Source organism: Marmota marmota, unplaced genomic scaffold, assembly GCF_001458135.2.
Source record: "Marmota marmota marmota unplaced genomic scaffold, marMar, whole genome shotgun sequence".
NCBI lineage: Eukaryota > Metazoa > Chordata > Mammalia > Rodentia > Sciuridae > Marmota > Marmota marmota.
Genome location: NW_026000082.1, coordinates 37,443,974 through 37,456,315, shown reverse-complemented (window position 1 = coordinate 37,456,315; position 12,342 = coordinate 37,443,974).

Genomic DNA, 12,342 nt, shown 5'->3' with positions numbered 1-12,342 from the left:
GCCAGAGGGAAACCAGATCAGGAGTGTAGGAAAGAAGGGAGAAGGATCTCTGCCCCATTTTTGTGATTCTCCTGTTCGACCACAAACACACTATTCTGTGGTCACTGGAGAAAAACAAAGTTGTTTCAAGGGCTGGGGACATAGATTTGTGGTAGAGCACTTGCCTAGCATATGCAGGATCCTGAGTTCCTTCCCTGCAGACAGTAAGAGAGAATGGGAGAAAGAAGGGAGGGAGGGAGGGTAGGAAGGAGTCATTGCTTCCAGGAAGTTTAGCTAATGATAACACTTTACAGAAAAATTGTCATGGTGGGGCTCACAGCTTCTAACAGTGACTGGCTGGTACAATTTGAGTGCTTCTTAAATGCATAAAACCCCAACCTTGGCCCTCCTTATGCTGTGTTTCATTGTACTAGTCTGAGCCTCAGTTCCCTCACCTGGAAAATGGGGCTAGCCGTGGCTCTCTCCTAGGGTGACTGTGTTGAAGGGAATCTGAGATGGGACATGAATGCGCTCTGTGTGTGTGAAAACTTATTGAAAATACAAAAGATCTGGACAGACAGTTCTCCAGAGAAGATGTACAGAGGGCAAGAGGCACCGGGAGGATGGTCAGCATCACGTCATTAAGGAAATGATCCAGCCAATGCAATCCAGCTCCACGCTCCCTGGAATGGCCGATCTAAGAAATGGGCAATCACTTCCTTTTGGCCAGGATGTGGAGAAATCGGAACTTTCATCCCTTGCTGGTTGGAATGTATATTGGTGCAGCTGCTTTGGCAGTTTCTCAGAAAGTCACAGCAGAGATACTATATAAACCAGAAATTTTGCTCCTAGGGACATAACCAAGAGAACTGAAAACACATGTCCACATAAAAATGTGTATAAGAGCTAGACAAGAGGGCACACTCTGTAGTCCCAATTGAGGTAGGAGGATCACAAGTTCAAGGCCAGCCTCAGCAACTTCATGAGACCCTCTCTCAGAATTAAAAATAAAAATTGGCGGGGAGGTAGCTCAGTGGCAGAGCACTTGCCTAGCACATGTGAGGCCCTGGCTCCAATCTCTAGTGCCAAAAAAAATTTAAAAAAATATACACAAATTCATAGCATTATTATTATTATTATTATTATTATTATGGGGTACTGGAAATTGAACTCAGGGATATTCAACCACTGAGCCACATCCCCAGCCCTGTTTTGTATTTGATTTAGAGACAGGGTCACAATGAGCCTTGCCCTTGCTGAGGCTGGGCTTTGAACTCACGATCCTCCTGTCTCAGCCTCCTGGCTGCTAGGATGACAGGTGTGGGCCATTGAGCCCAGTAGTATCTCTGAATATTAGGAGTCCTGGGTGTGTTTCTTTCCCCTCTCCAGCCTTTGGGTGGAGGCTGTCCAAGTGTAAGGGTTAAGGCTGCCATCTAGAGGTGGCCACGGTACCTGCCAAAGCCCCTATGATTAGCTGAGTAGGAGACAAAGATACAAGGAAGCAGTCCTGCTGGGAAGGCCAGGGCCACCAGTTTGACCAGATTCTTTCCAGATGTTTCCAGACCCTGGAGGTGTTTTTCCCAGATGTTGAGTCCTGTGGAGGTGGCCCACTTAAAAGGAGGGTCATAAGATTTAAGTTCCAGTAGAGGTGCCCAGAGCAGCTTGGGGAAAACCTCACCTACAATTTGCAGAATTATCAGTTTATTCTCTTGAGGGGCTTCTTGAAATCCCACACCTGAGCTGGGATTTAAAGACCTGGTGGCACAGGTCTGTAATCCCAGGGACTTGTGAGGCTGAGGCTGGAGGAAGTCCCTGTCTCAAAATCAAAAATAAAAAGGGCTGGGGATGTAGCTCAGTGGGAGAGCACTCCTGGGTTCAATCCTCATTACTGAGAAAAAGAAAAGAAAAGAAAAGGCAAACAGAATCGAAAATCAGAAAAGCAAAATCAAGAATCTAGATCAAACAGGAAGTGGTGGAAGTCATCCCAGCTACTGGACAGGCTAAAGTGGGAGGTTCACTAGAGCCCAGGAAATCAAGGCCAGCCTGGGCAACACAGCAAGGCCTCTTTCCCAGAAGGAAGGAAGGAAGGAAGGAAGGAAGGAAAAGAAAGAAAGAAAGAAAAGAAAGAAAGAAAGAAAGAAAGAGGGAAAGAAAGAAGGAAGGAAGGTGGGGGAGGGAGAGGGGAAGTGGGGAAGGGAACAGGAAAAGACAGAAAAAAGAAAAAAAAAATCCGGATCAGGGCTGGGTGTCTTGCCTACCATGTGCTCTTATCTCCCAGGTACTCCCCCACACCATTTGATCCCCAGCACCAGATCAATTGCTAACATTGAAAAACAAAACTCAGAACTCTCTGGAAATAAACAAGACATTCAGCCTTTGGAATGCTGGGGTGTTGGCCACAGGACAGGTGGTGAGCACTCATACCACCCACCTTTCTGAAGCTGTCCCTGATCTCTGCTGCCCACCTCCTTTAGCAATCCTAACCTGTCATCAGTTCACCTGGCAATGGCGATCCTTCTGAAGCTCTGGGTTCCCCCTGGGATTGAAGCTGCTCCTTGTCTTCATCTTCCCACCCCAGAGCCTCCCACAGCCTGGACACACAGAATTGAATTGATTGAACTGATCTCAATGAGCGGTTTTTGGAACAGTTGAAAGGTCACTCACAGTGTCCCTTCCCAGAAGGGACTAACCACGCAGAAGGCCTGTGACTCTTCATGGAGGGAAATGCTGAGCTAGAGGTCCTGGAGGCTATCATGGGGGCTGGAATTCCCAGGAACCCCCTTCTCCAGACCTGTACACCCCAAGAAAGAACAAAACTTTTCTTCTCCTTCTATTTGCAGTGCTGGGGATTGAAAGCAGAGACTCACACATGCTAGGCAACTGCTCCACCACCGAGCCATACTGAGGTAGGCAGAAAACGGGGATAGGTAGAAAGGAGTTTAACGGGAAAGGGGAAGAAACTATAGTCTTAACTCTGGGAAGTTCCCGTAACACTGTCACCACCCCCCGCAAGCATGGTTTCCTCCATGCTCAAATTCTTTCTTTCTTTTTTTTTTTTGGTATACCTTTATTTATTTATTTAATTTCAGAGTACCGGGGACTGAACTCAGGAGCACTTGACCACTGAGCCACATCCCCAACCCTCTTTTGTATTTTATTTAGAGACAGGGTCTCACTGAGTTGCTTAGCACCTCACTTTTGTTGAGGCTGGCTTTGAACTCGTGATCCTCCTGCCTCAGCCTCCCAAGTCACTGGGATTACAGGTGTGCACCACCCCATCCGGTTTCTATTTATCTTTTTGCATTGCTGAGTATCGATCCCAGAGCCTCACACGTGCTAAGCAGGCACTCTACCACTGAGCTACAACCCAGCGCCATTCACTCCTAAATTCTTAAAAAGCCCTTGAATGTTACTGAGAGTCTAGGTGCTTAATGCCTACAGACATTGCTAGCTTACATAACGTATTTTATTTAGACAAAATAAAGCCAAGGGAAAATATGATCTGAGCATATTCCAATCGTTATCTATTGACCAGATGACACCCACCTAAAGATCCTATAATCCCCCCTGTACACCACAAGTAAGAACAAAACTCACGGGTTGGCTATGGTGCCCCGGAGCTTCTTACAAAGATTGTATTTACAAAGATTCTTTTGAAAAGAAGAACTCTTGCCAGGCAGAGGCTAAAGCAGAAGGATCATGAGTTCAAGGTCAATCTAAGCAACTTAGTATGACCTAGTCTCAATTAAAAAAAAAAAAATTAGAACATAAGTTGGTGGTAAAGCACTCCTGGGTTTGATTCCCAGACAAGAAGAAAGAGGAGGAGGAGGAGGAACAGAAGGAGAATCCAGGATCTCAAAAGCACATCTCACACTTGAGTGCTGGTATCTCTTCCTCGGAGTACATGGCCTGCTCTGTTGCTCTTTTCCTGAATACATCTCCCTGCTTTCTATCTTTGTGCCCCCTTTGACATATCCTGAAATTCCTTTCTGTGGCCTAATTCAAGAACTTGCCAGTGTGGGGTTGAGATCCCCTTCTCCCTTCTGGGAGACCTCCTGGGATCCCTATCCAGTAACAATACTACCAGCAAAATGGAAAATCTCACACCTGACCTCATGTTGCAGGTCACGGCCAAACTGCAGGCACGCTAAAAAATATATAAAATCACCTTCACCTTCAGGTTGTGCTCATGAGGTCTATATGAAACACAAATGAGTTTTGCATTTAGACCTGGGTCCCGTCCTCAAGACATATCAGTAGGTATGTGTAAACATGCCAAAACCTGAAATCCAAAACTCTTCTATTCCTAAGCATTTTAGATAAAGGATACTGAGTGCATTCGCACCCCAGAGCCATTCCAGTTATCACAAGAGCCCTGAGTTACGCCTGAGCCAGGAGTAGTTCAGTGGTATACCTACAGGCAAACCACGTAGGGAATGTCAGAGCCCTGGACTGTATGTATTTGCTATGAGAGGGTCACCTTTCTGAAGGCTCACAAAGCTTCATACCTATGGTCCCCAGAATATCCAAGGAGGTATGCATTGTCATTTTACAGGTGAAGAAACTGAGACTTAAGGCCAAGGGCAGGTGATGCTGGTTGAGGCTGGTTTCGAGCCATGATAGACTGGGTTCACCATCTCAGTACTCCCTTCCTCCGGACACTTTGGCTTCAGCATGTGCAAGTAGAATAAGTGCACCCACTTCGCAGGTGGCTGCAGGGAAAAGAACTAAGGCCTGTGAACATCTGCAGCACCGTAGGTCAAACTAGGGATTGGACCCAGGGGTGCTGAGTCATATCCCCAGCCCTTTTTATTATTATTTTGAGATTAAACTGCATAGGGTCTTGCTAAATTGCCGAGGCTGGCCCAGAACCTGTGATCCTCCCGCCCCAGCCTCCCCAGTGGCGGGGATTACAGGCAGGCGGGCGCCACCAAGCCTGATTCTGAAGTCACTACTTTTGTTCTTCTCCACAATTGCAGCAACTCGCCACCAGAGGGAAGTCATGCGCCAGAAACCTACATATTTCCCAAGCACCTGGTGGACGGGTCCAAGGTTGAGAATTCGCCTGAGCTGTTATGCCCGGTGACCAACTCTGGGATCAAGGACGGTTTCTCACCATTGTGGAGCTCTAGAAGCTGACCCATAAGGCTTAGACCTTAGACCCATCCAAAGCCCCTTTACCAACACCAGTTCTGGATTGGAGAGAGTGGGGGATGGATGTTGAGGGAGACCCAGCTGTGTCCCATTTGGTGGTGGCAGTGGTGAGGGGTGGCAATTATCAGCAATTCCCCCCCTGCTGGAGGCTTGATTCCTGGAGCCACAGCTGCAGGATGGGGGTGGGGGTGCAGGGAGGGCTTCGAATTGTCTCCCTAGGGGTTTCCATGGTTACAGATTGATGCAGGCAGCCCACTAGGCTGGGTCCTTTATCTGTATTGTCTCCTCTGGAGACAATGGGCTTTGGAGATGGGGGACACTATGTAAATCACTTCTGCACAGGGGCCTTGAGTCCCCTGCTCTGTGAACCCCCTGACCCCAGCTACTGGGGTCCAGGGAGTTGGGTACAGGGGTCAGCCTTGGTGATCATTCCTTGCTTTGGGGTACCAGAGTACTGCTCCAGGGACTCAGAGAGGATGGTGGGAGACCACTTTAGCAAACCTGAGGCTCCCAGATGGCAGAGCTGCAGGGGTGTCCAGGCCCTATGCAAAAAGCACACTTTGGGTGAAGGCTGGCTGGCTGCAGTTATTTTACTTGCACAAGCCTCAGTTCCCTCCTCTGGAAAAGTGGGGACAACACCCATTTTATAATTTGCTGTGGAGAGGCACCAGGCCCAATGCTGAGTGCCAAAATAGGTCCTCAGAGAGTTGCCTGAGCTCAGAGGGGTTCCTGGTGTCGGGATGTAGGACTGGCTCTGCAACCGAGGCCTTTGCCAAGGCCCCTTCTCTCTGGGCTTCAGCTGCTCCATGGATGACTCTGAGACTTGAAAAGTTTATAAAGGAAGAAGTGAGATGATAATACGGGAGGGCTTGGAAAAATTAAAAATCAGTTCCTAGCACACAACCCTGCCTTCTAAGACTTCCATCGAGTTAGAATGTGTGCCCTGTGATCGTAGGGCCCTGGCACGTTTCTGTAGGATCCGTCTACGAATAAGGCCAGCCGATCTTAGAGACAAGGAGACTAAGGATGGCTTTTATTGTTATCCAGGTGACTTGGCCCCCAAATGCATAAGGCCCAACAATAAAATTATTTTGTCTGCAATATGGAATACAGAACTTGCCTAAGGGAAAAAATAAAACAACTTCTTCATGTTTAAGCAGCAAAGTGAAAACTTCTAAATGTCTATTACTCATCCTTCCATTATGAGGCACACAACACAGAGCCTCGCACACTGTAAATGTTCAATAAGTGAAAGTTCTCGTCCTCATCACCGTTATTAATGAATTTTTTATGCATACCATATTTCACCATATATCATCACAGATTTTATGCCAATTTTTTTGAAAAATGTGGGGTGAAACCATCATGTGAACTTTAAAAAAAATATGCTGATAATAAGAATCATATATTACTAAACTGGTGAAAAATTAGGATACACAGAATACTCAGGAGTATACTTATGAATGTTAAAATTGAATAGACTCAGGAGGCTGAGGCAGGAGGATGGCAAGTTTAAGGTCAGCCTTAGCAATTTAGCAAGGCCTTAAGCAACTTAGCAAGACCCTGTCAAAAAAAAAAAAAAATCAATAAAAAGGGCTGAGGATGTAGCTCGGGGGTAAAGTGCTCCTGAATTCAATCCCTAGTACCAGGAAAAAAGAAAAAAGCTATGTTTACCCTTGGTACCACAGCACTCTCAACAAACCACAAGATTCAACTTTTAGAAACATACTGACAATGAGCGCGAGCTGAGGATTTGGCACAGGAAGACAAATGCACATTGACACACGGGGAGCATATCGCTGCTCTGTTTAGCTTTAAGTGACACAAGGAACAGAATGATATCATGCCATGATTACGATATCAAAAGTTATAAGCCAATTTGGGGACTGAAAAAAAAAACAGGATGTAATACATACACAGTGGCAATAGTTAAGCAGAAAAAAAATGGTATTCAACATTGAGGGCACAGAGGCAAAGAAAATTCCTTCCTGACTTTGAGAAATTCAGCCTAGGGAGAGGGGAGGGCAAAAAACCAATCCCTCTCTGGTTCAATATACACCACCTCATAGAATTCTCAAAATTGCCTTGGGAGGTTTGTTCTTCCCATCTTAGAGATAAAAGAACTGAGGTTCTAGTGGGATTCAGTGAGTGGCCCAGACATGGTAAAATATGAATAGAATATGGAATACAACAAGTTTAGGGGGAAAATCATTTTACTGGCTTAACAGACATGTTTGAAAGCAGTGACGTGTATAAATTATATAAGGTACATAGCTCACAGCTTCATTTTATTAAAAAATATATAAAAGGCTGACGCCTACAACCCCTGTTACTTGGGAGGCTGAGGCGGGAGGATCTCAAGTTTGAGGCCTGTCTGAGCAACCTTAGCAAGACCCTGTTTCAAAATTAAATTTTTTTTTTTTTTTAGAGAGAGAGGAGATTTATTTTTTAGTTTTCGGCAGACACAACATCTTTTTGTTTGTATGTGGTGCTGAGGATCAAACCCGGGCCACACGCATGCCAGGTGAGCGCGCTACCGCTTGAGCCACATCCCCAGGCCTCAAAATTTTAAAATCTCTAAGAAGGGTTGACAACGCAGCTCAGTGGCAGAGCCCTTGCCTAGCATGCCCAAGGCTGTGCATTCAATCCCCAACACTGAAAGAAATGTGTCTTTCACCGAGTTATAATACAAGCCAGGGGGTGGGGATGTAGCTCAGTTGATAGAATGCTTGCCTCACCTGCACAAGGCCCTGGGTTCATGCAGCATGTTTCTCTAATCCTCACAAGAACCCTGAAAGGTAGAAATGGTTAGCTCCCTTTCACAAATGAAAAAGTCTCAGAGAGGTAAAGTTATATGCCCAGGGTTGCACAGCAAGGCAGGGATAGAGCCAGGGCTGGGACCTGGGCCAGGACTCACCTTGCAGAGGAGTTTTGTCAAGGAAGACGCTGCTGAGGTCCTCAGCTCCCTTGCCAGGGAGCGCACTGAGTGGGCTTCAGAGCAGCTCTTCACGGCGAGAGGGTTTGTTTCGGCCCATTTGGGAAGCCTCGGGCGTAGCACGGCCTTCTCGAAGTGTGTGCATCTGCAGGCCCGTGTGCTCGGGTAGGCACATATGTGACTCTGTGTGAAGCTGGCCCCGTGCCGGGTCTCTCAAAGCCATGTGATAAAAATCGGGTACATCTTCCTGAATTGTCAATTTTGCTAAAAAAATAATAATAATAATAGAGAGGCATCAAGGTTTTCTATAAGACACAGATGGCTACAGAGTGTCTGAGAACACACATGGCCATGGTAGGCTGAGGTCACGAAGGGACAAGCTTTTGCAGGTGTGTTCCATGTGCTAATCTAAGGGGCCTGTACAGGAACCCGTCCTCAACCACGACTGTGTGTGGTAGAGAGCCTACTGTCCCCATTGGACTGGTGCAGAGACTGAGGACCAAAGAAGTGAAGTCACACGTCCAAGTTCACACAGCTGGTAAGTGGAAGACGGCAGGAGTCTGGATACTTCTGTATTGACCATTGCTTGTTCCATGCAAAGTGAACAAGATTAACTTGTGAGGAGACAACAGTGAAGAAGAGGCACCCCCCACACACCTTGGCCTCCTCCTGGTAAAATAACACAGGCTGCCCACTGTAAGCAGCTCAGCTGTGCCATGTGCTCTCTCTGTCATGTGATTTAATTCTACCCTATGAGAGAGGTACCACTGAGAGTTTTATAGGTGAAAAACAGAGAAGGGTGTCATCTAGCCAGTCAAACAGCCAAGAAGTGGCAGAGACAGATTTTTTTTTTTTTTCCATTTCCAGGGCCTTAAACATGTGCTCTACCACTGCGTCATGTCCCCAGCCCCAGAGAGGCTTCGAAGGCAGGTCTCTCTGATGGCAAATCTGCTGTTCTCACCATCGCTGGCCACCAGGTCCTCTGCCCTCTGGTCATATGTCCCCTTCCCCTAACTCCTGTGCTCTGTTAGAGAAGGGAGTTTCACCAGCGAGCTGATTCTAGGTCAGGCTGAGCCTGCCCAGGTTCACAGGGTCTAAAGCTCTGTTCCTCTACCAGCTGAAATCACACTTGTCATGAAATTATTCTGGATGAGAAGGTAGTAGCTGGGTGTGATCTGGTCCACCCCCCTCCACACACACTTTTGTTTTTTTCAGTACTGGATTAAAACCCAGGGTTGCTCTACCACTGGGTTATACCTCCAGATCCCCAATCTGTTTTAATTTTTTATTTTGAGACTAGGTCTCACTAAGTTACCGAGGCTGGCCTTTAATTTGGCAATCCTCCTGCATCAGCCTCCCATCACTGAGATTACCTGCATGCACCACCATGCCTGACTTTATTTTTTATTTTGAGACAGGGTCTCACTAAGTTGTGCAGGCTGGCCTGGAACCTGTGATTCTCCTGTCTTGGCTACAGGCATGAGCCACAGAGCCTGATTTATCTGTCATTTCTTTTCTTTTTATTTTTTTATTTTTTGGAGTGGGGGAGGTACTAGGGATTGAACTCAGGGATATTTGACCACATCCGCAGCCCTATTCTGTATTTTATTTAGAGACAGGGTCTCACTGAGTAACTTAGTGCCTCACTTTTGCTGAGGTTGGCTTTGAACTCATGATCCTCCTGCCTCCGCCTCCCGAGATGCTGGGATTACAGGTGTGCGCCACCGTGTCTGGCTAGCTGTCATTTCTTGAATGTCACTCGTGTCCTAGCTTCTGGGTGCTTTGCATTCAGTTCTTTCTGCACCTCTGTGGACAAGTTTCAAGATTCCCACAGTGTCACAGGGAGGAGTCTGAGGCACTAGGATGCTCCTGGGGGTGAGGAAGGGACTGTGCAGGCCACAGGCCTGAGATACCATGCTTGGAAAGACAGGAAGGAACTCCTCCAGCAGGAATCTGACACCAAGTCCTGCAACCTCCTAGGTGGGAGTCACTCAGGGCCTACCAAGGGCCAGGCTTTTTATATGTCATCTAATTTAATCATCGTATCAATCATGTGAGGCTCAGAGAGGATAAATAACTTACTTGTGATGGCACAGCTGATAAATGACAAAGCTAGGATTCAACCCACAGGTTTGATTCCCAGACTCACAGAGACAAAGTACCAGGGGAGCTGCTGTGGGTGGGAGAGGCCAATTCTGTGGGATGTATTGGTTTGTACAATGTTTTAATTAGATTTCTTTTTTTTTAATTCCTTGGTGTCTCTGGGGACTGAGCCCAAGATTTTGTACATGCTACGAAAATACTCTACCACTAAGCTACATCTCCAAGTTGTACAAAGCTTTAAAAGAGTGGCAGAGAGCAAAATTTTGGATTCTGACCTTCAGGGCAAACTGGGTTAGGTCTCCTAATGTCTGGGCATTCATAGGGGTTGAAATGGAAGCAGCCTGCCCCTGCCCTGTTGGCATTGCTACCAGGAAGACTGCAAAATGCTGGGCACTAATATATAGCATTTTGTTTGTTTGTTTGTCACCAGGGATTGAACTCAGGGACGCTTTACCACTAAGCCACATCCCCAGCAAACCCCCTGACCCTAGCTTTTTTTTTCTTTTGTTTGAGACAGGGTCTCACTAAGTTGCTTAGGGCCTCACTAAGTTGCTCAGGCTGGCTTCGAACTCAGATCCTCCTGCCTTAGCCTCCGAGCCACTGGGATTTTAGGCATGTGCCACCACACCCAGCTGGTATAAATGGCCTCTTTTGAACATTGTCCTTGCCACTCTCTTTGTAGGTGGACTTGAATCTGCACTGGAAAATGTGATTGACAGGATATTGGACCAATAGATAGGCCCCTTGGGGCTTACCTGGATGAACACAGAAGGAAGCTGGGATCACAGTGGCTCCACACTTCGCACATCTGGACCCACAGTAAGCCGTACCAGTTTCTTGTCTTGATAGAGAAGGAAGTTACATTGGGGAGAAATGTCTAATGTCCCCAGGTCCTCACCCCTTCCCTGCATTATCTGCAGTGGCTCAGTTCCCTGGGCGTGTCTTGAAACTTTTTTGGATGCTAGAAGTGGCATAGACTGGAAAGAAAACAAGGCTTAGCAAAAACCAGGATCATCAAGCAGGCGGGTTATTCTTAGAAGCCTACTGGGCTACGAGTACCCTCATTACCACACAACGCACACTTTGAGCCCCAAACCCACCAACCGCCAGCTGGCCAGCAACCACCTTGACTTAGGGTAATGAGTTCCATATGTTTCTGTAAGAACCAGCTAAGCTTTTCTCCAGCAGCTCTCACAGTGTTCTCTCCCTCCCCAGCTTCAAACTCACATTTGACCACCCTTGTTCCTTTGGCTCTTCATGACTGTGGGAGGGAGAGGGCTGGGTGGGCAATAACAAGAGGACCTTGATTTGAGGAGTCACCATTCCCCGACTTTCCTTTTCCAGAGCCTTGGCCTCTTATGGCCTCAACTGTCCCATCCCTAAGGGCTGAGAAGCTTGGATTCCAGATTTGTCTTGACCACCAACTTGCTACATGTACCTGAGCAGACCCTGCCCTTCTTTGGGCCTTAAGTGTGACCTCGAGGACCCTTCTATCTCTGATGGGTTTTAGATTCATGAACAAATGAAGGGAAGAGGACAATCAATTGCCTGCTATCCATGGTGGCTCCAGGGTGGGATCCCTGGGAAGCAGAAGGCCTCCCTACTCTGGCCAATTCGACTGCCAGCCTGAGCTCCTTCTAACAACAGTAAGGCCCAAGGAGAACTTCTGCCTGCAGCATGTGGCCCTAAGTAAGAGCAGGGTGGTGGTGAGGAGAGTGAGTGTCCCCAGATAGAAGGACAGCTCCAGAGCTTGGGTGGGGAAGTAAGATGGGCCATGGTGAGCCACCATGGAGGGATGTGAATCCAAGCTCACAGGGCTAAAGAGAACTCCTCTTATCTGGTTTGTCAAAAGCAACTCCCAAATCCTGATGTCAAGGTGACCTCCCTACACTGATACAGACTATCCACTGTCCCTACTCACAGACTGACCCTGACACCCTGATCATTTAAGCCAGGCAAAAGTGACTACTGCCAACTTCTGCCCACACTTATCCCCAAACCTTGCCACGGACTGGCTGAACCCCAATTCAGTCACTGTGCTGCAAAGGGATCTGCTGCAGAGTGACCCCTTGACCTTGCTGCTGACTGACCCCTAGCAAGAGAAATAATCAGAGAACAATTAAATGCTAAACTCGGAGTGAAACCGGACAGCGCAGAGGCGAGAACGGGGC